Here is a 27,820-nt window from a genome sequence, read left to right on the forward strand (position 1 = left end):
GGTCTCTTTGCCTAATGCATGCCCACCACCCAGCCTCTACAGAGACTCTATTCTCTGTATAATCTGCATTTGTCACAGTTTAGAAGCTGTGGTTATTAAATAACTTAACCACATGTGAGCTTTACAAGAAGAACTACGAAGGAATTTTCCTCTTTGAAAACCTCTAACTCTTTAGCAGCACGTTTCTTTTGTCTGCAATGTATTCAGAGAAATCTGAGCAGGAATTCCAAGAGTCCAACTTTTTCCAAAGTTGTTTCCACGCACATGGGGGTGTTTATATCTGTCTCTGTGTTTTGTTTGCCTGTGTATGTAGGGAGCACGAGGGTGTCTACCCACATTTATCACCCATTCAATTAACAAAGGTTCCAGGCAGTAAATATTGAAACTGCAGCGATGTGCCCAGCCCAATATCTCTTGCTGTGAAAGATAGCCAGGCTCTAAGGATTTCAATCTGCCACATTATTTGATTTTTTGGGAAGATTTGTCTTCCCTTCTGAGGATGCACTGTGTTCTCAATAAGTGAGAAAATGACTCTTGGTGATTTGGAGGTTAGGATACAAATATGAAAAGTGCAGTTCTCAGTTTTAGTGCTATGATTCTTTCACTAGGTTATTCTACTCATTCCTGTGCTGTCTCTCAGTATTCTAAAATACAATTTTTTCTACCAAATGGACTCATATTCCTAAATTTTATCACGGAAAATGTAGCCAAATGACACATTTGTATTTTCTTTAAATTGTGAGCTTCTGCTTATTTCATAAATAGACCCATGTAAATCAGATTCAGTTATTTATATGCACAGAGGTGGATATCAAATGTGATATCAGGAATTTTTTCAAAGGCATTATTGACTTTTTCTAATCTTTTAAATAGGTTTTATTCATTTGTGTTCTCATTCCCAAGGAAGGTGTTCACTCAAGCTGAAATCACTTATTTTCAATAAAAGCTGAATGATGATATCAGAGGTATGAGGTTTGATTTCTCATCACTGAATTCCAGCTAAAAATCATGAGCTGAGTTTTGGTCTGTTGTTTTCATCCTTTCCTGAGAGAACTTCCCTGGCTGTTGGATGGATGAGGTGCCCTCTGCTCCTGTGCTCTGTTTTCTCCTGAGCTGTGATGTGAAAGTCTCCAACCATAGGTTTTCCCACCCAAAACCACTTTTCCTTGGTCTGGATCTAAACCATCCATGTGCTGCTGGTTTTTCCCTCCCTCTCTTGTATGAGAAAGAATCCAGCATTGGACAAATTCTGGTTTTTTTCCTGACACTTGGGCACGTGTCTTTCTGACAAGCAAATGAACTTCAGACATGTGACTGGAATTTGGAAAGTCCTTCCCTTGGGATGTTTAGGGCATTTGGGTAATTGGAAATAATAACTCAAAATTTTGGGATTTTCTGACAACCAGACTTGGCCAGTGTCTGCACAGCCAAGGTCACGCCAACATGGAGGAGTTAGGATGGGGAGGATGAGGGGAAAGGAAGATCTTTTTTTTCAGTCTGTTGTTATTATTGTAGTGTGAGGCTGAATCAGAATGCTAAGTGCCACAGCAGAGATCTTTGCAGATGCAGATTTAAGTCATGTTTAAGTCACATGTTTTATTAATTGCATTAGTGTTGACTCATTATGGATAAAAGAATTCTGCTGAAGGTATCTGAACGTGTGGCTGTGTGTTCACATCTGGGCTGAAGAGTGATTCAGGTCAGGGATTTATTGGGATTGAAAGGTAAGGTGTCTTTATTGTATTGTTAACTGGTCTTTGCAGATTGCTAAAAATTGTTTCCCTCTCTTTGAGAAAGAATGTGCTTGGAGCTGGAAATGAAGAAGAAAAGTAACTCAGACTTGGAAAAAATGTATTGTACAATTTTCTTTGTTATTTAACTAGAAGAAACTATTTCAATTCCTAGATATGGTACAAAAAGATTATTTTTTTTTTAGTTTTTAAAATTACCTGATGTAAAACTACGGTTTTTGTATAACAATAAACTGTCTTCTAGCTTTGTTGCATTTATTTCTTGAAGCACACTGAAATTCAATTTAAAAGCAAGTGCTTTGCCTTGCTAGTACCCCGTTATTATAACTACCTAAGCACATAGGCACAGATGTTTTAAATTACACCCTATGAAAGCCTGAGTGTTCTCTAGATCCTGTCTTCTCTTTTCCAAAGTCTGTTTTTGGAGGTGTTGAACATGAAACTATCTGTAGCCAACACACCAAGGAACAAACTGAAGGTGGAGAAGGGCTTTTCTGTTCAAATAGGTCTATTTGTAAACAAAACTTCAAGAGAGGAGGAAAACATTGGATTATGTTCTTAAGCCGAGCAGAAGGGAAGCAGCAACTTCTCCAGCCTGCTGGGATTTTGATTGCTATTGATTTCAAAGTTAGAGGCCCAAGCAGCTGCAATTTGTACAAGAAGTGTTCCTCCCAACTCGTGGTGAGCTCAGAACTCAGCGAGAGCCCTGGCTAAGAGCTGCTGCCCCTTGGAAAGGTGGGGGGATGCTGTTGTTGTTATTATTGTTGTTATTATTGTTATTATTGTTGTTGTTGCTGTTAGCAGCAGTGATCAGCAGTGCTGTATTCCCTGCTCACAGTCCGTGCTGTCACCTGGATCTGCAATACTTTGTGCACCTGAGTGCAACAAGGGATTTACCAAATATCCTGCAAGAAAATCTTGTTTTTCCTCCTTCAGATAGCAGGAAGTGGCTCTATCCAAATACAGATCTCTAGTACTTGTCAGAAGTGTCTCATTAGACACAGTGAATGCTTCCCTTTTTAGTTCTTATTTTATACATTGTAGAAGCTTGTACACATAGATACAGATATATATATTCAAACAAAAAGATAATTTCCTGAGATTTTTCTTGTTTTCTTTTTAAGCCACTGTTCAAAGACATTTCCTGCTGTTTAGGAGCATGAGGCTGACTGGATTTTTCAGCAGCCTGAAGTAGATTTTTCATCTAGCAAAAGGATTTTGTGACTAATTAAAAAAAACAGGGATAAACAGATTGGTGTTTGCTTACACATGGGGGATCATCAAACCTACTGATTTTGCAAACAAGAGGCTGGAGTATTTGGTGCATGCATTTTAAAAAATTCATATGGCCAAAGTTGTAAATCAGTCCCTGCTAAATGATCTTCCCTGATTCATTCCCTTTCTTCATCAGGTTCATTGTAAGATCACTTCTGTGCATTTTCACTTTGGCCACATTTTACCCCAAGTTATTCAGGTCCTGTCCATCAAATATTGGTTTTGTTCTTCCATGCTGGAAAACAATACTTGTGTGGTCTGACACTGTGAGTTTCTTGTTTTCTTGTCTCTAATGGATAGTTTAAGATTTTCTTACTGCTGTGTTTTCCTATTTTTAGATTAATATATTGAAACTGTGGTGGGGGGCTTGTGTAAGAATCCAGACATTTGTAGGGTCTTGCACTTGGTGTTGTGTCAGTTTGACATTTGACAACAGCACTGTGATAATAACCAAAGTATATTATATTATATTAATTATATTATATTATATTATATTATATTATATTATAGTATATTATATTATATTATATTATATTATATTATATTATATTATATTATATTATATTATATTATATTATATTATATTAATTTTAATCATATAATATCATATTATATTTAGTGCCCAGTGTATATACCTTGGGCAATATGATAGAAGCCTTTAGGATATGTTGGTGGCTCACAGAATATATCTCTATTTCTTACATCGGAATTCTTAAAGATCATAGAATGATAGAATAAATCAGGGGAGTATTAATCCAAGGGATCTATGAATTCCCCTACTCCAATCATGGGACTCAAACCCAGCTTCTTTCAGATCAGTTTTCTCTGGGTCTTGTTCAGTTGACTTCTAATAATTTCCTCCAGAAAATATTAGAATAGGATATATAGAATCCTCAATAGGATCCTCAAGAATATGGAGGGGTTTGAGTGGAAATCAGAATCTTAAATGTCTTTATGAATCCATTACCCACATACATAAATATGCAATGAATTCAATTTATTTATAGCTGTAAATAGTTTAAATATATCTATTTGTGTGCATTTTTGGGCTGAACCCCCAGTTTGAGCAGCACTGTTTGCTGCTCACTTGTAGGGCTCATCAACTTTTGTATTCATCTTTATTTTATAGCTGTGTTGTGAGTTTTTATTTGCATTTCCTCTAGCTGTAATGAAAGCCCTGAGAAGCTGACACAATCTTGATTGTTTCACTCACAATGAGCCCATCAAACCTCTTCAGAAACTTATCTCAGAGGTTGGGTATTAAAAGCAGACAGGAGTCATTCTGTCAGCAGCAATTAAACCAGGAAAACGTAATTGGAGGCAAAAAAGGCTTTTGATGCTTCCTGTGTACAAGATATACAATTATCTGCTTTCAGCTCCCAAGCATGATTTATTAGTTACAGTAGTTTGGCTTTGAAGGGCTGAGGCAGGCTGTGCTCACTTGGGTGAGGGCTCCAACATCTGTCCTGACCATCCCCTTCCAGGCTGCCTTGGAGGAGTTAGGAGATGGCAGCACCAGTTCTGCAGTGGATATCAACCAGCCAGAGTTGGGAGAGGGGGCTTCCAGGGGAGATTCCCTTATTTCACTGCCCCTTTTTAACACAAGAACTCCTTGAGCTGTTTGTTTTCATTGTTCCAGATGGGAGCAAGATGCATTTAAATGAATAAAATGGGATAGAACAAATCAAATGCTTGGCTGCTGTTCAAGAGCTGCTAAGGCTGAGCTTTATTAAATTCACATGAGGATATGATAACTGTGGAGTTTCACACAATGAACTGCACTAATCTTACTCATGAAGAACATCATTTTTCTTGAGATAGATGAGAGAATCTGAAATTTTGTCATGGAAAAAACAAAGCCCCTTTGGTGTTTCATTTTCTGAGGGCATTCACTGCTTGAGTGAAATCTGTCCCTGTCCCACAAACAGAATCTTCATGCACAATCCATTTTTACACATCAAAAGTTCCAAGGGTTTGTTCTTTCTGATGGCAAAGTGGAGAACACTTCAAAGTAAGTTCCTGTGTTAAAGCTGTTCCCTGTGTCATCCACAGTGCCTTCAGGAATAAACATATCTGAGTTTTAAAAGGGGACAAAAGCATGGCAATTTAAAATCATATAGATACATTTAATTTATGCTTAAATAGGAAAAATTTAAACCAGAGCAAACCAAATATTTTTAATGATTATTTGCAGGATATCATTCCCATTGATGCATTTTCTTTTTTTTGTGACTGTAGATCGTTTTTATGCCTCTGCAGTAGAATGGCTGTTTATAACTCAATGTTTCTCAGACATTTCCTGTTACTCAATGAAATTAACATTCTTTTTAATATGCTATTTTTCCTTATTTGGTTTTGTTGAAACTCTGAAATTACTGTTGAAAATTTCTGATGAAATAATATTCTTTTCCCTCCTCAGAACTACAAAAGTAAAATTGCTGACAATACTCACATGAAACATTTTGTTACATTTTCTATTTAAATGCAGTGTAAAGCTGCATTCATAAACTATTTCCCTCCATCTAAAATGCTAAAAAGGAAATGAAAATGCCAAAAACTCAGGGTTAAATGACTGAGGTCCCAAATGTATTGATGACCTTTTCTTTCACAAAAAAAAAAAAAAAAAAAAAAAAAGAAAGAAAGAAAATAAATATTATGGGAAATTTTTGTAGGAACTGATGAATCATTACCTTCCAGAAATCATGAATAATTAGAGTGGACATCACATGGAAATAAAATTAAAAAGAGTAGAAATCAGCTGCTGTTTTGATGAAATCCCACGTGTTTGCTTGGGTGATATCAAAGATTCCAATTTTCCTTTGTGGGGCTGAATAGCTCATTTGGTGTTTTCTCCTTTGGAAATGAGTGAGAGACACAAGGTGTCTGCTGGAGGAGCTGCATTGAATTCATCAGAGCCACAGGTGCAGAACTCACCTGAGCCCATCTGAAACCTGCAGTCCAAGGGTGTGGCCAAGGGAGCAGGGCCAGACCCAGGACAGAGAACCTCCTCTCCTTGGGACACCAGCCCAGGCAAAAACTCAGATTTAATCAGAACTGCTCTGCCTCTCCCTGTGTCAGTCACAGCTTTGATATTGATAATCTGAGCAGAACAGGGCTGGGAACACAAACTCTGCTTTTGTGTTATTAAGATGAAAAGATTCTGCTGGGGTTTGATAACACTGGAGATGCTGAGGCTGTTACAGAAACATAATGAATATCAAATATATCTGCAAAAAGGACTTTTTATCAAGATCAAGTCCTGATGAAAAATGCCACTTAATCTTTATTTTACACCAGACAGGTTTAAAGACTGCAAGTCATGAATGTAGATCTGTATTTAATGGAGGAATTTAGTTTGGAACACTCTGTGCTGAAATATGAACCTTGAATTCAGTTGCTTCTCATCTGATCTAAAAAAAAAAAAAATTAAAAATTGGACTAATTTTTTTCATATTCAAATACAGAATGCTCTATTAATAAATTATAATTTTTCCAGTGGATGTCACAATCTTATGGGTAAATCAGTATAAGCTGCCATTCCAAATGAATTCTGTAGCATTTGAACTCATTTCAGTGGAACTAATTTTGTTTGTTGTTTTGTTTTTAAATTATTTCTGGAAAAGAAAGTGTCTGTCCAGTCACTTTTAATTTATACATCTCAGAACTACTGGGTTCCATGAGAGGAAAATCAGATTTGGTACAATGAAGCAAAATTTGGCATGTGCTAATTTTATGTGAATGGTCAATGACTGGTTGGGTTTTTGTTTGTTTGGGTTTTTTTTAGGTAGGATAGGATTATTTGTCTGCTGTTAATTTTTCAATTGCTTTCTTTTTAGGGTGTTATTTAGGAAGGAGCTGGAACAGGATTTTTCATTTCTGGTCAAAAAAAAAAAAAAAAAGAGTTCAGGGATGGGAATTCTCAAGTGAATGTATCATAATCTTGCAGAGGGGCTGTGGAGGATTGGCTTACACTGGTTGTGTTCCAGGACTCGTGTGTGGTTGTAAGCTTTGTATGGATTTTCTTTTCTGTAATTGTTTTTCCTTTAGCCATCCTGTGGCCTGAGATTGGAAGAAAAAGATAAAAGGTCAGAAAGGCTTAATAGCAATTTTGTTTTTGAAAGGGAGAGGCTGGTTGATCCAGCTTAAATCTTTACAGCTGGATCAGCCGAGGACTTGAATTACTGAGACAAATGACAGAACCTCCTGGGCCAGCTCAACAGCAGCTCCAACAGGAGAGTGAGAAGGAGGGGTGAATCCGTGGGACATGCTCATGATATTTGGAGAGGGCTTGCAAAACAGATAGGTGGGAATGGAAAACCCCTTCCTTACCATGTGAACAACAAAGAAAATCAAAGCAAACTGCATTTTGTCCCCTTGCTGTTGGGCAGGTGGCTGAGGATGATGGGGGTGTTCTCAGTGAGAGGCAGAAGTGCATTGGCTGTGGCCCCTGGGGTCATGGAGCCACATCCAGGTGTTGGTGTTGTTTGTCTCACCAAAACAGTGCCAGACAGACCCTCTCACACACCAGCACCTTGTGAGTGTTTTAGTGGAAGGGTAAGAAGTGCTGAGGTGATGTCTCACTTGTTACAATTTTTGCCTTCCTTTTGCACATGTAGAGCAGAAGTGCTGACAGAGGGGATGAGGGAAGGTGTGCCAGGATATCTCCTGGCAGGGCAGGGCAGAGAGGATCAGCAGAGCACCTGCAGCCCTGCCATTCACTTGGCATGATGGGATTCTGGATGTGGAAGACAGACATTCAGTGTGATTTCTTCCAAGTGATAATGGTTTCCCTTTTGAATGACTGTAAAGGTAACAGAAATATATATATATATTATTTTTAATGAAAGACTTAGGTTGGAATTCATTTCTTCTGTAGGAGGTGAAGGCAGAAACCACACAGAGAGAATCACTGCTGTAGCTGTCTCAAGCTCACACAAGCTGCAGTGAGTCACTCTAACTCTCTTTCCTCTAGGTACTGTGGGAGGTAACTATGTGAACACTTGGCTTTTAGATAGCTGAGGCTGAGTAAGATGGTTTCTGAAATCTAATACCAAAATAATTTTAAAAACCAGGGCTCACAAAGAGGAGAACATTTTGAAGCCATGACCTTCAGCCCTGTAGGCAGATTGCTCTCGGTTAGAAAGTTGAGGCAATTAAAAGATGGATAACACAGAGAGGAGTTTTCAAAGTGACTGAAAGTATTGCACTCAGATATTTTCACCTCCATTGACTCTGCTGTTGGGGTGCTTGTTCCATGGATGTTGTTCAAAGTTGTTTGAAATATTAGTACATTTTACTGTGTAGAGAAAGATTAAATCCTCTGATACATTTCCCCTTATTTCTCTAGAATAAATTGATATGCAAATGAAATGCTTTGTTAAAAGGATCCCATTTCTTACCATTAATTTCTCCTCATAAAATCCTTTTTGTATCTGTGTTGTCACCAGTTTGATTCGCCACCTTTACTCTTTGCCATGAGCTGACAAAGACCCAAGTGCAGTCATTCTGCTTGTTTATTTGGCATGCCAGTTATAACCATATAAACACGAGGAGGAAAGGGGCTGTGGAGAGGTTCAGTGAGGAGGGACATGCCTCAGGCAAACTGCACTGGATCCTGGTTCATCCCAGCAGAATGAAACCATGAATCAGGAGAAAGGGAAAAAGGATGTCCTCAGGCAGTGGATGGTGTCAGCACTCGCTTTTTTTGCAAAGTTCACTGGTGCCAACACTCAGGATTTTGTTTCCTGTGATACATCCAACCTTTGTGTCATTGTTGGGACAGACAATACAAAGCACCACGCTCCATTTTCAGAAGGCTTCAAACTGGTTTTATTCTAGCATTTATGCTTTTTGTACATTCTTACAAAGCTCCTAAGTTTACACTTTACTGTTTGGTGAGAGGCAAGCAAAGTGCTCACTGAAACAGGCAGCTGCAGGTTTCTCTGATTTATCTTTCATTCTTTCTTGGCTTCTGTGTCAATGACCTTGGTAGGAAATTCTTTCATGGATCCTCTTCTCAAACTCCTCTCTGGCTCACAGAAGTCACTGCAAAACCTTCTCCACACCTCTGGAGGCAATGCCACCCCCTGTGTGCTGTGCTGGCACTCATGGCAGGGACACCTGGGACAGCCCCTGTGGCAGCAGAGCCTCCCCAGAGAAAATTCCTGTCATGGGCAGAGGCAGGGTCAGAGCTTTGGGACAAGCAGAGCACAGAGAGCTTCTCTCAGAAAACTCTGGATATTTTACCTTATTGCTGCTATCACAAAGCCTAAATTGATTAATGCTTTTAAAGACTCCCTGCTCCTCTTGGATTGGGCCACCAGGGCTGCTTTTGGGAAAAACTAGACTAAGAATGAGAATTTTTCAGGATAACAATTCTGAGATGGGTTATAAATGGAAATATTGCAGTCAGTTGCCAATTTCCTCTTCCCTGAAACTTTTGGAAGACTGAGCAGCACAGCTGCATCTTTATGCAGGAGTGTAGGAGCAGAAGTTGGAAGTAGGGTGATGGGAAGATGGGAAGTGGGCACTTTGAGGGGGAGGATTTCATCCAAATTAAATCTAGAATCTCCTGAAATGTCACTGAAATATTTGAAGCAGAAGAAACTTGTTTCTTGGCATAACTTTTGCTGAAGTCCAGAAATTTTTTCATGTATTGGGAAGTTTCTGATGTGTTCTTCCTTTGGAAGGAGCACTGTGAGGGGTGAAGAGAGCCTCATCTTGTGGGAAAACTGAAACTAAACTCTACTCTAATACAGTTCATGCAGTTCTGCCTTTTTTCTTTTTTTTCTTTTTTTTTTTTTTTTTTTTTCCCAACAGTCTGTTGGTCTTTACTGCTGCGGGAGACACATCCCAAATCTCATCACCTGCTATCCCATGTGACATTAATTAACACCTTTATTGTCATGTCCAGAACTATGCCAAAGCCTAACGAGATCCTTGAACTCCATTTTCAGCACCAGGACAGCTCCTGTCACGTCAGGGTTTGTGTTTCAGGGTGGTGAGGCAAAGCTGCTCTTACTCTGTCATAACAATTTCAGACTGGAGAGGTTTCAAACTTGAACCTTTCTGAGCAATCCTGATACTGCCATGCAAAATTGGAGGAGCAGAGAAAATCCAACCTCAACACCACCACATTTTAATCCACTTTCCATTAAGATAATTTGACCCCAAAAAAAAAATTACTTTTGAAAGCTGCATGTTGGTAAACTGTAAAAAACGAGTTTCTAATATTATTTCTTATTTGGCTGATTTCTTCAAGGCTACATCTTACAGCTATTTTACTGGAAAACCAAAGTTACAGCTATCATCTGATGCTCCATCTGATTTGCTTTCTCCTAGTTTGGAGAAAGAGCATGCTCTTACTGTAGGAAAAAGAGCAAGATAAAAGTAAAATGAAGAAGTGAAATGATTCTCTATGAAGACCTCTCTGCAATACTGCACATGGTATTGCATTGTATTTATTCACAGCTTTGCACTCAAAGAAAACCACAAGGAGATGAAACCTCAAGAGGAAAAGCCCTGTGAAATGAGAACAAACAATATCAGAGCATAAGGTGTCCTGCTAACCTTTAAAAATGCAATTCAGCCCCACACAATTTTCCTCAATCAGAGGCAAATCTGCAGTCCTTTAGCAGCAAACCATCAGCTGGGCTCTCACTCCCTTTGATGTGTGAGTTGAAATTTAATACAAAAAAAGAAGAGACCTTTTGGGAAATCATATTAATGGAGGTTCATTTTCATTATGTCCAGTTTTCTTTCATTATTGGGTACTTGTGGGGATAGGTCTTTTCCCTGGAGTGCCCTTCTCTAGATTATTTTGTTCTGTGTGTGCTTCTTCCTGTGCCTTGAAATCAGTGTGATATTCTGCACTGCTTTCTCCCATCTTTTCTTGCTGTGTTCATTTTACCTGGGAAATTCCAGAGGTTAAAATTTTGCAATCGTTGCTCCCTCACTGCTCTTTGACACATTTTATTTTGCTGTTCAGTGGCAAAAGGTTGCTATTGCTCTCTAGGATGGGATTCATTTGGAGCTTTATATGCAACCAAGGATCTTTGCATGATCTCAAGTGCTGAACAACAACCAAAAAGTGAAGTATTTTAGTAAATTGCTGGAGTTAATGACCCTTATGATGATCGAGGGTCATTATCTGCTTTTAGCTCCCTCTATTACCTACTTCTCCTGGCTCAGAGCACTGGAAGTTGATTACCATAGTGAAGGAGTGCTCCTGTTTTTCAGGGGAGTCAGAGGCAACTGCTCTTCTCAGGAGCTGAAGCTGCTGAGTGCCACTGGCAGGGTACGAGGCCATTCCTGTTTTTCAGACATTCCAGCTCCTGCCCACGCCCAGGATGGGCTCTTCAGACTGCCCAGGCAAGCTCTGCTCCCTGCTGAACTCACCCCTGACTCCTGGGAAGCCCAGCAGGGCCAATGCACAGAGCTCTCCATTGATCTGCTCTTCATTCCAGGTTATCATGAAGAAGGCAGCAGGGATGAAGCAGGGAGTTGAACTGGGAATGTGTCATTGGCACAGCTGGAGTTACAGATACCTCCATTACTGCCACTCCTTTAGCTAATGCCAGATTGATTCATTTTCAAATTACTTAATTTTTCAGTGTTCTCTACAGGTTAGAGATCCATCTTTTCAGCCTGATGCCAAACTGGTACGGGCTACACTGAGAATTGTACCTTTCATGACATTATATCAAATCAGGTAATTCTGGGTGCCTGTATAATGAAGTGCTGCATTAAGCTAAACTGAGCATTATGTCAAATTAAACTGTAGTTTAATTCTCAAATTTGAAGCAGAAGTTACTTTGGGTTTGAGTAATCAGAGAGATTTGTGTGTACACACCTTTATTTCACCAGTTGTCTACAGAAGAAAAAATGTTTAAATATTTAGGGCTGACGAAGGCCTGTGTTTAGAGCCATTAAAATCAAGGCTTCTCTTTGCTGCTCACATCTGTTCTCTGGGGGTTCTCTCAGCAGGCCAAGGCAGGACTGGATCCATCTGAGTTGGAACAAGACCAGCCTGGACCAACCAGGACAGAGGTTGGATCCAAGTGAGGGGTAATGGCAGTTGCTAATTGGAGAGGGCAGGAATTGCCAGCTCAGGAACGACGATCTGAACACTGTTCAGGAGAGGGAGATCACTCTGAAGGAGTGGAAGGGAATTCTTCCCTTTCAGAAGTTATAATGCAGAGATCTCTGAGCAATAAGGACTCGTGATTCATGTGAAGTGTGCTGGTCACCTCAGTCATCTGGAGAAAGGACAGGTGGGTGCCAATGAAAATTGGTGGGAAATCTTCAATTTAAGTGAAACAAAATGTTCTTCAGGCAAACAGAGGAACAAGGACTCACCCAAGACAGTGCCTGTTATATAAGTTATATATATATACTGGAAAGTTACATATATATACTGGAAAGTTACATATATATACTGGAAAGTTACATATATATACTGGAAAAATGTGAAATCAAGGTTTCAGATTCTGGGAATTAGGAGAGAGTTGTGATATGATAATTCTTGGCCTGGATTTAAGAGAACTCTTGTGTTGCCCTCCTGAGGAAGTTACTTCACACAGTTTTACTGACCAGTTGTTCTGTTCATCTGCAATTTTGTAGATAAATATAGAGCAACATTCACTCATAGCACAATTTGTTAAGTGTCATCCCAAAACTAATTGGAAATTTTTCTTTTTATAATATAGAAAGTTAACCAACCTATTCACAGTAGAGCCTAATGACAGTTTGTTTGGAATCCCTACAGTCAGATGAACACAGTCAAAGATTTTCATGTTTCAGAGGACATAGCTGCTCCCCATTTGGAAATCATCTGTATTATTTTGTCTATCTCTAGAACAAAAGATGGGGCTTAGTAGTGTTCAGTCTCTCTTAGCTACATTCCCATAACAAGGACAAGGCAAGCTTTTTGAAAAAGAAAAAAATTCAGAGTAATTACTATTGTGAATTATTGACCACTTGTTCCACATATTAGGAACTATTAACCTTGTTATCCATTATTTAAAGGAACTATATCACTTCACAAAACTGAGTATTCTTAGGTGGCCAGCAAAAATGATTTTACTGAGTTGAAACAATTTTCTTTAATTACCCTTCAACAATTCACAGTCTAAGAACAATTGCCCTTTTAGCAAAATGAATATAATGAACCACTCCAGAGAGCTCTGAGCTTGTGCTGCTTAGGAATCTGTGTGTTGGTGTGAAATAGTGGAGAATTCTCCCAGCAGATGGAAGCCATCAATTAGAGGGAAGCCAGGAACAGAACCCAGAAGGGATCTGGGACTGGGTTAGGGATGTCCTGATTCTCCCTAAAGGAAACTCCTGAGCTGTGCATTGTAAATAGTGCTCCACTAGAAGGATTTCACTGAGGAGCTTTGTGTTGGTTTGGCTTGGAAGGAGAAATGGTAACTGGAGAGTGGACAAGATATGTGCAGGATGTTTCCTGGTGCAGACATTCCAAACAAACTTTATCTCCCTAGAAAGAAAAGTTTAGGAGGTATTTGTTATATAATGGCATTCTGTACCAGGCAGGGGCAGCTGGAGCCTCTTGGGTGAACAGAGTGAGGGAAAAAAAAACCTCCATATGACTGGGAAAGTAAGGATGAGTTTTAATTTTAAAGTTTTGAAGAATCTAGGATAAATTCTATTCAAAAAAGAAAAGAATTCTGAGATCTCATAATCATACATCACACTGAAATCCTACTGAATATTTAAAATAAAAATCCCCACACACATTTTTAGGGCTGGTATTTTTTGAGTTATCATTTAGAATGAAACAGCAACAGTAAAAGGACAGAATCTGAATCTGTTTGCCTTCCTGCTCTCTAAAGATTTCATACTCTTAGAGATAATAGAAATGCCTGTGAAGCAGTAACATGGCCACTCGACTCTGAAAGATGCCAGATAAAAGTCTAATTCCTCATTCAGAGAAGTCCATCACTTTCATTTCCAGTCTTACCTGCATTATTGTCAGCTAGTGTCTGCCATATTTTCATAATTAAGATAAATCTATAGGGTTCACTCTCCCTGAGTGATGCTCTCCAAGTTCTGGTTCTCCCTACCTGCTTATAAAATAAAGATGATGAATAGATTCCATCCATGTATTTGTAAGATGTGCACCGTGGCAACTGGAGAGATTTATCTTTGTCTTTGTTTTTATTTCATGAGCTTTATCCTCTCCTGTTGTGGTAGCATCAGTAGCATCAGTGCAGTTCAGTTTGAGGGTTTAAAATCTAGGAAAACTGTAGCTATAGCCAGAATTAGAAACCTTAATTAAAAGTAGGGTTATGAAAGCGCTTTCTTGTGTATTTATGTACAAATAGTCACACAAAATCAGGAATACCTGAGAGATCTTTTAGAGTCACATCTCAGTGAGGTCACACTGATTTCTGAGAGCACAGATGCCAAAGCATGACAGAAAGGGTTGTGACCCTTCAGCCATGACCTCCAGGAGCACAGGACATCCCAGGGAACATTGCATTTGGCACCTGGCAGACTCTGCTCCCTTTGCCTCTCCTAACCCCCAGCCTTTCACCCAGCCCAGTGCCTGGGGCAGAACCAAACTCTCAGCTTGTGGCCAAGGTCAGAAATGGTTCATTCTGGAAGGTACCTTAAAGATTGCTGGAGATTCCCCTCTTTTCCATTCTTTACTCTCATAGGTAAGGAGTTTTGTTGTTATTCCATATCTTAAGACATGCTTAAGTTAGAAAAAAATAAATGTAAAAGCACCACCATTTTTTTTGCATGGCATTAAAGAGGCTGAAACATCACAGCCATTCCTAAAGGCAGATGGAAAAATCAAATCTGATCTGCTTGTATGATGGCTCCTGCACGTTTCCTTCACTGCATTCAGCAGAACATGGGGAGGGCATGATTGGAATGATGGCCCAAAATGATCCAGCAGCACAAATTAACCCAGCTGAGCAGTTCTGTGAATTCAGAGTGCAGTGTCATTACACAGTGATTACAAAAGTGGGAGCGTCTCTTAACCATGGCCTTGTATTACTGTCATTTATATCAGGAAAGATATTCTGTTATATGTATTTGCTTCCATAAAAATCATCTGAAAAGTTTCAAAATGCTGAAGAAGTTTTGGAAACATGGATCTAACCTGGCATGACGTCAACAAAGCCAAATATAACACTGGGCTTTAGCTACACTCAGAAATGCTTGGCTGTGATATCTGTAGCCTAGAAAATATCCTTTGGAATTTAGTCCCTGATGGCAGGAAAATAATAAATGAAGTGACTGTATTCTGTACCAAGGTTAAAAGTAAACTAATGGTGTTTTAATGATCCTACTCACACTAGAGAACTGCTGTTTTTTCTGTCCAAGTGGGTCACTCAGCTGAATCTTGACTGGGCAAAGGATTAACCATTTATTTTCTGCCTTTGAAACCAGTTTTAGCTTCCATTTTGTTTAGCTGTCTGAATTTTGTGAACAATTGTAGTGGCATCCCTAATTAAGCATACAAGTGTAATGTGCATGGCATCCAGTGGTCCAGAAGGAAAAGGAGAAAGAATTATTTTTTTTAATGGCCATAAATCAATGTATTCAAAGATATTCACACCCTATATTCTGTTGTAAGTTTGCTTTCCTGTTACCACTGCTCAGACAAAGAATGGAGCTCAATCCACAGCAGTCAGATTCAAAATGCTTTTCTGGTGCTGTTGGCCCCAAAGCAGGAGTCAGAATCCCCCCTGCAAGCTTTCTTCATGGCCAGAAATGATGACTGTGCCCTGTGGGTTCATATTTTAGAGGTGGAAAACACACCTTGCAATTGATTTAAGTTAGATGCATAAAAAATGGGAATGACATGGCCACCCACAGGAGGGACAGAGAAGCTGAGTTAGGGAGAAGCTTTTGCTCATAGAAATAAAGCACATTTTCAGTCAAACATGTAGTGTATTACGTTGCTCATACTGAATAAGTTTTTTTACCTGTAAGCATTGACATAACAGGACTGAGTTATAGGCTGTAGTATGGCACAATTATCTGTATTTCTAGCACTTTTTAGAACAGGGGAACTACATTCTAAATTCAATTTAACTGCAGAATTTCTCCCTGAGCACAAGTACACTGCCTCAGACTTTCTCAGACTATTTCATGCTTTGTTCTTGTCAGAAGAATTTCCTTAAGATCATTATGCTTCAGCACAGTCTGCATTTAAAACTTCCTTTAAGTGCAAAGACAAAAACAATTAGGTTTTCTTGCATTTTCCCAATAATGGATTGCAGAAATCACCTTGGCCTACCCTGCACTCCTTCCTCAGGCTAAGCTCCCATGGAAGTGTGACTTTGATGGAAGTCATGAATAAAGAGTGCTGAGCAGGACCCATTGTGATTAGACACATATTCTGAAAAAAGCTCTAGGAATGATAAACTGCACAGTTGCAGAGTTGCTGTTTTATTTTATATTTAAGAAAGACCAATGACATTTGGGATCTCCTGAAAGAGCAAAATGGATAATAAGAAGTATGTCCTTTCAGTTTCCATGAAGGCACTTTCTTGTCACTGTCTGTCATGCTCCAAAAAGTGCAAAATATTTTGTTAGAAACAAAATATTGAAAACTTTCACAAGGAGCAATGAATGAAAACTTCTACAAGGAGCAGCTTTTTTGTCAGTGTAATGCCAGATGAAGTCTTCTGAGGACTCACAGGATATGCAGTGGTTTGAAGATTAAAAAGCCAGCAACATTACAGACAAGTGAAAGGTCAGAGGGGGCCATCACACACACAGACCTTGAATAATTCAGTGCCTTGCTCTGTGTGTCACCTGCAGAGCTCAAACACTTGAACAAAGTGCACAATCAGGGCTTGCTGAACCTTGGTAATAGCCCAGATTATGAAAGGCCAATATTAATAATAATTAACTCAGGGCTTAGGGCTCTTGTGAAGAGTTCAGCTGGTAGGAGGAAGAAGGAGCTCTGTGGTTGGTGCCTTGCTCAGCAGCCCAGCCTGAGCTGTGCATCCTGCCCTGGGCTGTGTGGTGAGCCTGGAAACCCAGATCAGACCACACTTCTCTTTTCCTTTCTATGGTAATTGGTTTTCTCCGTGGGGCATGAGGTGGAGAACAATAATTAGCAGCTGGAGTGAGGCTGGGCACTGGGCAGTGCTGGGTCAGTCCTGAGGAGTGACAGAGAGTCTGGGAATCACATCCAGGGTGTCACTGCTGGCTGCAGCACAAAGGAGCTCCAGGAGGAGCCTGGTAGGAAATAAAAAGCGTGCAATTAGGGAGCACAAAAGAGAAAATTACTCTGAAACTCAGTAGGGGTGCAAGGCAATCCAGGGCTCAGAAGCAGATGAAAAGCCCCTGGTCAGAGTGGAGTGGTCCAAGCTCCACACAGCTCTGAGGATAATGAGAGCATCCCCAGCCAATCTGCCAGTGCAAACCCCACTACTTAAAGTGTCACAGCTGCCAGGGGCAGTTTGACTCATCTGAGGACAGTGCTGAACCCGTGTCACTTAGAGGCAATCAACAAATTAAGTTTGAAATCTTCAGAAGATTATCTCAATTCAAAGATGATGCTGGAATCAATAGGCTTTTGGGTCTTCTAGGAAAGAAAGGATGTAGGTTGGCTCAAGTTTACAAGCTTTAGACAATGCTTTTTAAAGCAATTATAGTCTCACACCAGGCTGGTTGGAAATCAATATCTGCAAATGTGAGATATTTGCATCTTTTCTTTTTTTTTTTTGGCACAAGCCTATTTGAAATAAACTAATAATTTTCCCTATCCAGGCTTTGAGTTACTGCTGTTTAAAATCCACTTTATATTCTACATTCAGGATTCTTAGAATCAGGTAATAATATTACAAATAGTCTGGGGAAGAAATGAGTACCAGGCCTTGTTTAGAATGACTGTCATGCACTCTGTTTGGAAGGACTTGAATGCTCTGTGAAATGAACTTGATTTACTGTCACTTGTCTCTCCTTTGCTTTCAGGTAGGTTTGAAGTGCATCAGTGCTGCAATGCCAGATTTCTGTAGATTTACTTAGCCACCCTTTCAACCATCTTGATGGACTGTTTTGATTCCTGTAGTCCTTTCTCAGAGTAATTTTAGAGAAACACTAATTAAAGCTTTTCTATTGAATAATGCATGTGCTTCACCCTCCAAAGTTTAGCTTAAGGGACTCACGTTGACAAAATACATTCTATTCCTTTCACTTAATTTCATTAGGGGACTTCTTTGGCTTTTTGGGAACATACAGATTTTTCTGCAGAGCGTTTTTCTGTTAGAGCACAGAAGGATTAGCAGAGCATCAGGAGTAACCACAGCCCAGGAGTAATGTCAGCTAGCCCTGGGGCAGTTTGTGAGTTCCAGGGCAATTTGTAGATGTTCTGTACAACGGTGCATAAAATAGGGATGCACCTTGCTGCACTTGAGGCATTTTCTCAAGAACTCCAGCCAAGTCTGATATACTAAATAATCCAGATTTTTACTTTCCCAATTTGCCCAGCAGTATATTCAATGCACTGTGTTGAAAACAGAAGTCCACTTAAAATCGATATTTTCTTTTGGTATCCAAACCTAGGAAAGGTGGTGTTTATGCTGCTAAAAATCCAAAGGAGTTCTGCAGAAATCAAGAGGGGCTTGCTGGTGTAAAAACAGGTTAAGGAAGGGAAGAACCCTGCCAGGAGAGGGGAGTGGAAAAGCATTGGTATTCTGCTGTGAGGAGAAGCTTCCTGCAATAATGAGTGCATAGCAGAGGCCAAAGCCAGAGCAATGCATTCAGCATCACATCCACCCTCTGTGGGCTGGGAGCACATGGGAACAAAGGGAAATGCGAGCAGTGATTTCTAGTATTTCTTGTTATCTTTTTATTTCTTTACTGCTTTCTCTCCCTTCCTGTCAGTTATCTGTGATCATCATTTTAAGACCACTTGTAGTTCTGGGAACAGCTCTTACTCCTTTGTTGAAGCATTTATGATTGTCAGTAAAACTTTTCAGGCTATCATTTCATTTAATACAGGCCAGTCTCATTCTCTTTCAGGTTACTAGATGCATTTTTCCATTTCATCATTGCATGGCCATGCTGTATGCATTAAGTTTTGAATTAATGTCCTGAATTAAATTGCACTTATTTTAGTACAGCTCTTGCTCAGCCTTGGTGGTGCATGTCTGTTCATCTGCAGGCAATTTGCTAACACTGATAGAAATTGGCAGATGTGTGCTATTATTAATACAATTAATTTTTTTAAATGCCAGGTCTAATAAAGGGAGCAAATGCAAAAATCATCTGCACTACTCATTTCAATGTTTGTTCTATAAAAATTCACATGACATGAACCAACAATAATTCAGCTTCTGTTGAAAAAGCAACGAACTGTCTTGGTAAATAATCTTTCAGTTAAAACTGTTAATAAAATTAATTGATAAACTAAAATGCAAAACTGACTGAAATTCTGCTGCTGCTGAGCTACTTCTCTTCACTAAGTACCTGCAGCTACAACTGCTGTTGTACAGATTTGAAATACAAATTCAAAACCTTTGCAGTAGTCTCAAGGTTTGTCTTGCTGGGTCACCCACTCCTCCTCATTCTGGTTCTCAGATCATTTCTGTGTTTTATTAAACAACAAAATTTCATCTCCTTGTCTGTGCTCTGCTACTCCTCCAGTCCATTTCCATCTTTGTCCTGCCCTCGTTTCCTTTCCTGGCTCCCCCAAGGTAAAGTTTCTGACCATGAAGGGTCGAAAGCCCTCGCGATGCTGCTGGTTCACAGTTCCACTCCTGTGTCTCACACATCTCCTGGAGGCACAGAAATCAAATGCAGCAGTCTGAGTTTCCCTGCTGATGTTTTTTTTCTGTTTCCCCAAGCCCTGACTGCTGCTGGCTTTCCCTGCGCTGCCTCCAACTTCACCTCTGGGGATGGGGCACCACCAAGGGTGGAGCACAAACCCAAACCAAGCTGAAACTTTGCCCCTAAAATAAGCCAAGCCTTGCATTTGCAGCACTGCAGGCTGCTGGAGAGATGGGCTTTTCATGTCAGCCTGCAGTGAGGCAGCAGCAGAGCTGGTGTAGGGATGCATTGCTCACAGGGGTGCCAGGGTGAGGGAAGAGATGAGAATCTTGACTCCATGTTCAGAAGGCTGATTTATTATTTTATGATATATATTATGTTAAAAACTGTACTAAAATAATAGAAGGAAGGATTTCAGCAGAAGGCTGGCTAACAATAGAAAAGGAATGAATGACAAAGGTTTGTCTGTGACCCAGACAGTCTGGACAGCTGGGCTGGGATTGGCCATTAATGAGAAATAACCACAGAGACCAATCCCAGACCCACCTGCTGCATCCCACAGCAGCAGATAAGAATTGTTTGCAGTTTGTTCCTGAGGCCTCTCAGCTTCTCAGGAGGGAAAAATCCTAAGGAAAGGATTTTTCACAGAACATGTTGGTGACAGTGTAAATTTTTTAAATTTTTACTTATTTCAGGCTTGTACCCAAGATTTAAAGATTTAAAGCCCAGGCCCCCTGTGTTGTGCGGCTGCTTCCTGAGGAATTGAGTGTGTGACCCTCCTCACCAGCCAGTCAGTGTCACAGCAGCTTCCATTATTCCTCACTGGCCTTCCAGAGGAGAAGCTTCTCTCACAGGAGAATTCTGCTTTTTCCAATCCTCTTCAGGATTCAGCTTCCTGCTGGCATAACTAATGGCTTCATTAGCACAATCCAGCCCCTCCTGCAACCTTGGCTCTGTCATTGCTGCTGCTGTGCCCTGCAGCAGGGTTTGTTTCCAGGGTGTGTTCTCTGTTTACCCACCAGAGTCCATCTGCACTTGGTTTCTGTGGCTGCTGCTTCATCTCGTGGCTGAGTCTTTAAGGCATTGCAATATTGGTAAAGTCCTTGGCACTTAGGGCTTCAAAAAGATTTTTTTAAAATAAGAATATTTATTTGTGTGTGTCTAATGATTTTTCAGCCATCTTATTATTGATACCTAATTATGGCAGTGGTACTGAGGGTTTTCAGAAGTGTTTTCTTTATATTGGTTTGATTTTCTTAAGGTGACAGCACCTGTAAATAAAGTGTTCCCACCTGATACTCCATTCAGAAGTTTTTGATATTTGCCCACACATTTGATACTTGCTAAATCCTCATTGTGGTTTTCTGAGTTTTTCCTCAGTCTTGGACATTTTGCTTATCCATTTGCTTCTGAGATTCCTGGAATGAAAGAATGACCTTTCCCTTTTGAAACTGAGGAATTATTACATCTTATCATGATGCAGATGTGTTATTTGAAAGGCACATTACTATAAACAATGAGTAAACAATTTGATAAAATCTGAATTTTTTTTTGTGCATATCAGCTTGGCACAGGATACTGGACATAGCAGAACTTTCACCTTTTTTTAAGATTTTTTCCACTTTTTCTTCAAATTGTTCAAGCAGAATATAGACAATATTACAGCTTTGCAAGAAAAGTAAGTATGTAAATATCTTATCAATCACTCTCCCTGGAATATACCTATTTAAAACTCTGTTTAATCAAAATCTCCTTAATACCTATTTTAGTTGTAATAAATTTGAGTGAAATGTCTTTTTTAAGTTGCCACAAAAGAAGCTGTTAGACACAACATGCTGACCATTGTAAACTTATCACCTAAAAAGAGCTTTTTTTTAATGGATTCCTGACCCTTCTTTTCCTTTTCACCAAAACCCATTCTCCTGCAGGATTAAAACCCAAAAGACCAACTGCAAAGCAGATGTCTCAGGATTAGAGTGCTAAGTTTTTTGCTTTATTTCTTGATTTAAGGGAAAAAAAAAAAAAAGGACAGTAGATTATAATCAACATTGTTTATTTCACTGCTTGACTTCCTAAATACTGGGACTGGATTATGAGCTTGTCTGTGGATAATCAGGAAAGGCCAAGAATTGCCTGTTTTGCAAATCCTTTCCAACCAGGGGTAGGAATCTGCATCTAGCAAAGCTGATGGCAGCTCCTAATTCCTGATTAGTGCCAGAAGAAAAGCTGCAGAAATTAACTGCCCAGACAGTAATCAGAGAGCAGGAGAGACAGAAACTTGGGATGCCCAGAGGATAAACTGATGATTAGCCTGAGTGCAGAGCTTGAAACACTCACAGGCAACAAAGGAGGAGCACAACTGGAAAATGGTCAAAGCAACTGGGATGTGAGGAGAAGAATTTTGGTGCCACTCATGTAATTAAATGTAAGCTGTAAAAACGCTGGAATTGCTGTTCTCACTTCTGGAGGCCTTTGGATGCTTCAGCTCAAGCAAACTTTTGGCTGTGACACCCAAGGTCCCCTGGGTGGTGCCTTGTGCCTGTGTGCACTGCTCACCCCCAGAGGAGAGTCAACCCCCAGGGCTCCTTAAAACCAAAACTGAGATTTTTTACTACCTTTCTTCCAGGACTGACTCCTGTTCATAAAATTCAGGGGGCAACAGATTATTTGGGCTGTTTTCCCTCTGCATTGTCTGTGTTTGTGCCTCCCAGGCTGAGTTTCCTGACTGTGCTGAGCCCTGAGTGCTGGGTGCCCTGGGCTCTGAGCGTTGGCATCCCTGCTCCCTCAATCTTTCTGAAAAGAAGAATTCATTACATCCTTTGAGATGGTCCAAAATACGAATTTTTAATCCTCAAACTGAAAAAAAAGAATTAAAAATTGCAACATCTCTAAAGAAGGTGCAGCATTTTAAGAAGTCCCATTCACATCTGATAACTGCTGCGTGTGGTTTGGGGGGATTTGTGTGCTTGGGTGGGGTTTTAAGTCAAGTTCCACCTGCTCTCAATGTGCAGGAGTGAAGGATTCCCAGCTAGAAGGGTTCAGAGGTTTTGCAGGAATTAGTTTGCAGTGTGTCCCAGGGTTTGTGGCTGTCACTCAGTTAATCAGAAATGCCACAAGTCACCACGGCTCCTTCAGTGTGCAGGGATACTTGAACTGACTGCCATGGGTGATCTTTGTGCTTTAATGTCCTCTGAGTCCATGACACAGAAACCCAGTGGGCATCCTGAGCTGAGAGATGCAGTAAAAAATTGAATTTTGACCCAAATTCTTAAGAGACTTAGACATCTTTAATTGTCCCAAGCAGTGGTTCACCAGCTTGTAGAATTTCAAACGTTTTGCTGACTTGTGCCAGCACTTTTCCCATTATTTAATTTTTTTATCTAGTTTTGGAAAGATTCTGTTTTCTACCCCTTTTTTGTATTTTTTTTGGTGAGTCACAGTGACCCAGTGGCCTAGTGCTAGTCACACATTTATCCATTTATCTTCTTATGATGTGGAAGGCATGGCCATCAATGTGACCTTTCTCTTTTGAATAATCTTTAGCATTCATGGAAAACAATGCAGAATGAGCACTCTGAAATCTTCATTGTGAGTGCACAGAGAGCTTTCACAGCGAGCCTAATCCTTTGTAATGGCTCTGGGGGTGTATTTAGCTCTCTGGAACGTGACACTCTTTCCTCTCCTTAAAAGTTGCATCATTTTCTTGGAACTAAATATAACCCAGTGCAACTCTTCCCTGGAATGCTAAAATGGCTCCTGGGTTTGTGAGTCTCACTTTGTACCTGTTGTGTCTTCAGTGTGTGCCAGTGGAGGTGGTTGGAGTTTCCCTGTGCACTCCTTGACCCATGACATCACCTCCCCAGAGTGTGAGTTCAAACTCATGGTGCTGCATTGCTCACAGGGCTCCCAGGGTGAGGGAAGAGATGAGAATCTTGACTCCATGTTCAGAAGGCTGATTTATTATTTTATGATATATATTATGTTAAAAACTGTACTAAAAGAATAGAAGGAAGGATTTCAGCAGAAGGCTGGCTAAGAATAGCAAAGGAATGAATGACAAAGGTTTGTCTGTGACTGAGACAGTCTGGACAGCTGGGCTGGGATTGGCCATTGATTAGAAACAACCACAGAGACCAATCCCAGCCCCACCTGCTGCATCCCACAGCAGCAGAGAATCTTTGTTTGTTCCTGAGGCCTCTCAGCTCCTCAGGAGGAACAATCCTAAGGAAAGGATTTTTCACAGAACATGTCGGTGACACTCATGGCATTTCTGGTGTCTGCAATTCCAAGAGCAAGAGCAGTCAGTCTAAGCTGTCTCCTTTCTAAGCTAAGTTATGCCCATTTAAATCTCATTCTTCCTCTCCTTTTGTACTTAATGAAAGTATTGCAGAAGTGTATTGCTTAGCAAGAATGATTCAACAAGCAGAGGTATCATAGAAACCTGGTGAGCAAATGTGTCTGTTGGGCCAGGAAAATGAGTGGGTTGCTAGAACTGAAATAATGCCTCTTGTTGCTGGAGTTGTCAGTGATTTGGTACAGAATTCCAGTATTTGAAACACTTCTGGCAGATGCAGCTCAGCAAGCTGTAAATTAATGGAATGCTGAGACTCAGAAGAGAGGGAAATGATATTTTGGAATATCTATCAATTGCAGGAGTGTTTTTGTGTGATGCATAATTAAAAATGCATATTCTGTCCAAAACTCCACATGTGAAGAAAACAGTCAAATAAAAGCATTGAAAATTCTCAGATCTCTATTTTCATTTCACCGCTGGGACAGAGATGAAAACTCTTCCAGGAGCCAAAAGCCAATAGGAATTTGTGTGTCATCCCAGATGAACATGTGATGCTGAACATCAAAAGCACTCAGAGCTGGTAGCACTGAAGGGTGTGTGCAAATAAATATGTGGTGCATGGAGGGGAGAAATAGAGAGCGACAGATTGGAGTCTAATAAGGCTGGGAGAAAAAGACAAACCAGAAGAGTGAAACCTTGTGGGGAATATAATGAGGTGAATCAACAGGAGAGGCTGCAGGGGAGAGGGAGGTGTGAGGAGTCGTGGCACTGCTGAGTTAGAAGGGATGTCAGGCTGCAGGAGCAATGGGCAGATCAGTGCTGCAGCTGCAGGCAGAACAAGAATTAGTTACAGGGAATTATGTGAGCTCTACTCATTGGGAATTAATTTAAGCTAATGAGCATTTTGCCTTTTACAAAGAGTTGGTGCCAGTTTGGAAAAACAAGGAGAAAATAAATGGTTAAAATCTAAGATGCTGCCAGAAACACAGCCAGGGATATCTGCATGGAACCTGAGACTATGTGTTACACTCCATAAAACAATTCACATTCTGTAGCTGCCTTTGCAAAAGCCTTCCTTTAATGCAGGAATCTGGTCAGAGTTTGGCTCTCTCTGGAAAATATCCAAATGACAAGAGATCCAAAGCAGGTGGTCTTCTCAGATGTTTGTGATATGCAGTTAGAAACTTTTCAGAGTTAAGGAATGAAGAGCTTTCAGCAGTAGAGCAGCAAATTATGCTAATATAGTCATGGCTTTATGAATGCTAACAAGTAACTAAACTTCAGCAAATTAATTAATGAAGAAATACATTTAAGAAACAGAGAGCCCGTTTTGATAAAACTGAGGCATTTTGTAAGGCTGCAGCTGGAAACAACACATGGGATGATCAGAGCACTTGTGAGGTATTTGAGCTGTTCTCTTGTTAAGAACTTGGTCATTCTTTGTGCCTTTCCTGGGGGAGACTGATGGTTTTCATTACGTGGTCCATCCATCTGCAAGCCAAGAGATAAGAGGATCACAGAAATAACTTTAATATCTACCCAACTCTGTGGGGTTTGCTTTTCTTTGCCTTATTCCTTTGAATGGGGAGAGGAATATTTCTGTGGTAGAATTTTTCTCATTAGTATGAGAGGATTTTCTTATTGTTAACAAGTAAATTAAATAAATAATTGGTGAGATTTGATCACTTGCAGCCTAATTTTCCTGTGCAATTAGGGCCATGGATGTGTCCAGGGTAAAGCATAATTTGTCCACTGGATCAGTGCATAAGTAGTGATATTAATATGGTCATGGAGGGATTTGTTAAATGTGCAAAGTGAGTTTGTTATGAGCTTGATGTGAAATCATTGAAGATTGATTAATGCAGTTTGTTTGAGATGTTGGCAAAGGCTTCTTATAGAATTTTTAGTGATTTTGGTTTGCATTGTTTTCCAAAAGCCTCTAAAAGGAAAAAACAGAACAAACCTTGTTTATTGTGTAGGAAAGCAAAACCTTGTTCCTAACATGAACTTTGAACACAGTTACTCCAGAAGAGGACACAAATAATTGTATTTGAAATATCTTTAGCTGCTGTTTGTGTTTTGAAAACAAAAAACCTCCTGTTTTTTTTTGGTTTTTTTTTTTTCCTGTCCTACCTGGAGGTTTTGGGTGCAAATGCAGTGGTTTATTTCTTCTGATGGCTCATCTCACCTAACTGTTTTCTCATGCAAATATGACCTTTCTCTCAATTCATTGAATTAAATTAAATTGTGGTCTTGTCAGGATTTGCAAATACTTTAGGAAAGGCAGAAAGGTTATCTGAGGAGAATCTGACCCGTGGACTCCTCTGCTGCTTGTTCCTTGCCTATTTCAAGAAAACAAATATTATTTTCTTCTTGCTAACTTCTCATCTCTTCATTTTGATGATGGTACCTGTCTGATGTCCAAATTCGATTGGAAAACACCTTCAGCCACTCTGGAGCTTGCAGGAATTTGGGCTGTCCTGTGTTTCTGAGTAAACAGAGCACGAGACTGGGCTCCTAAATGTTTTTGTTAAAATTCAATAAATTTTTTAGAACAGCTGATGGTTGTTCTGGGACTGATGGACTCCAGACTCTCAATAAAAGAATGAAAGCTGTGCTGCTTTTCCCCAGCAGAACTCTCTTTCTTCCCCCTCATTCTGTGCCCTCCCTGATCCCAAAGCCCAGCTTTACCATCCTGGCAAGGGGCTGTGCTGCTCAGCACTGCCACCATTGAGAGTGCACAAAACCAGTGCAAATAAAGACAAAGCATGAATCAGACAGGAGCAGCAATGCAGCAAGGGAGGAAGCAGAGCTTCTTCACATTTTGCACAGTAAAAGATATTTTATGTGATGTTTCTAAAGTTTCTTTAGAAGACAAATAGAAAAGGTCATTAATAATAACATTTATGCTATTGAGTGTTGTTATTATTTTTATAGGAAGGGGGATTAAATGAGACCTTGTAGTTGCAATGTCTGTAGTTTTATTTCCCTTTTTTTTTGATGCAAACTTAGATTTTTCTCTAAGCAATGCTGTCGGATATGATGAAGCAGTAGACTGGATATGATTTCTGTTTTATTTTGTGCCATCATTTTGGATTAAATTATTATGATTTTTTTAAGCTCCTTACTTGTAAAATAAAGATCAAAGCTGTTTGCTTTATCCATCACTTTTTAAAATTTTTTTTTTATTCCAAAGCCAGATAAATCAAAGAAGTTCAAGACCCTCAAAACAACTTAATAGAAGTCTATTCATGGTTGGATTGAGAACTAGAGAATAGACACTGTAATTTTTAAAAAGTAAGAATTGCAAAGTTTAAATACTGGATTATTTAATGCACTCTGGAGGATTTGGAAGTTGAGGGGGGTGTTCTGGCTTGGGCTCTTTGCTGTTGCTGAATACATTTGATCTCAAAATCTTGGTTTGCCCTGGAACCTCTCATTTTTGCACAATTACAGACACAGCTGTGGGAACCCATTCCCACTCTTCTCCTTGCAGGTGCTGTGTAGCAGGACGGAGCTCCAAGGCAGCAGGGTGCAGAATTTGCCATCCCTGGCTGCTCTGGGGCTGGGTCCTGCTTTGCAGGATGGCAATTTGGCAATTTAGCCCCTTCCCTGCTGAGGGGCAGTGCAGAGAGGGAGCTCTGCTGGTGTTGGGCACTGTTTCCATGCTTCAGTCACTTCAGTGGACAGCTCTTCATGTTGATGCACACTTTAGAGAGGTTTAAAAATTACCTCTAATAAT

At 40.0% G+C, this 27,820-nt stretch overlaps 1 protein-coding gene across 2 annotated transcripts in view; it reads left to right on the forward strand.

Moving 5' to 3' along the window:
• Positions 1-27,820, forward strand: part of PCDH11X (protocadherin 11 X-linked) — a 426,671-nt gene that overhangs the window by 80,590 nt on the left and 318,261 nt on the right. The window lies entirely within an intron of this gene.

Source organism: Serinus canaria, chromosome 4A (genome assembly GCF_022539315.1).
Source record: "Serinus canaria isolate serCan28SL12 chromosome 4A, serCan2020, whole genome shotgun sequence".
NCBI lineage: Eukaryota > Metazoa > Chordata > Aves > Passeriformes > Fringillidae > Serinus > Serinus canaria.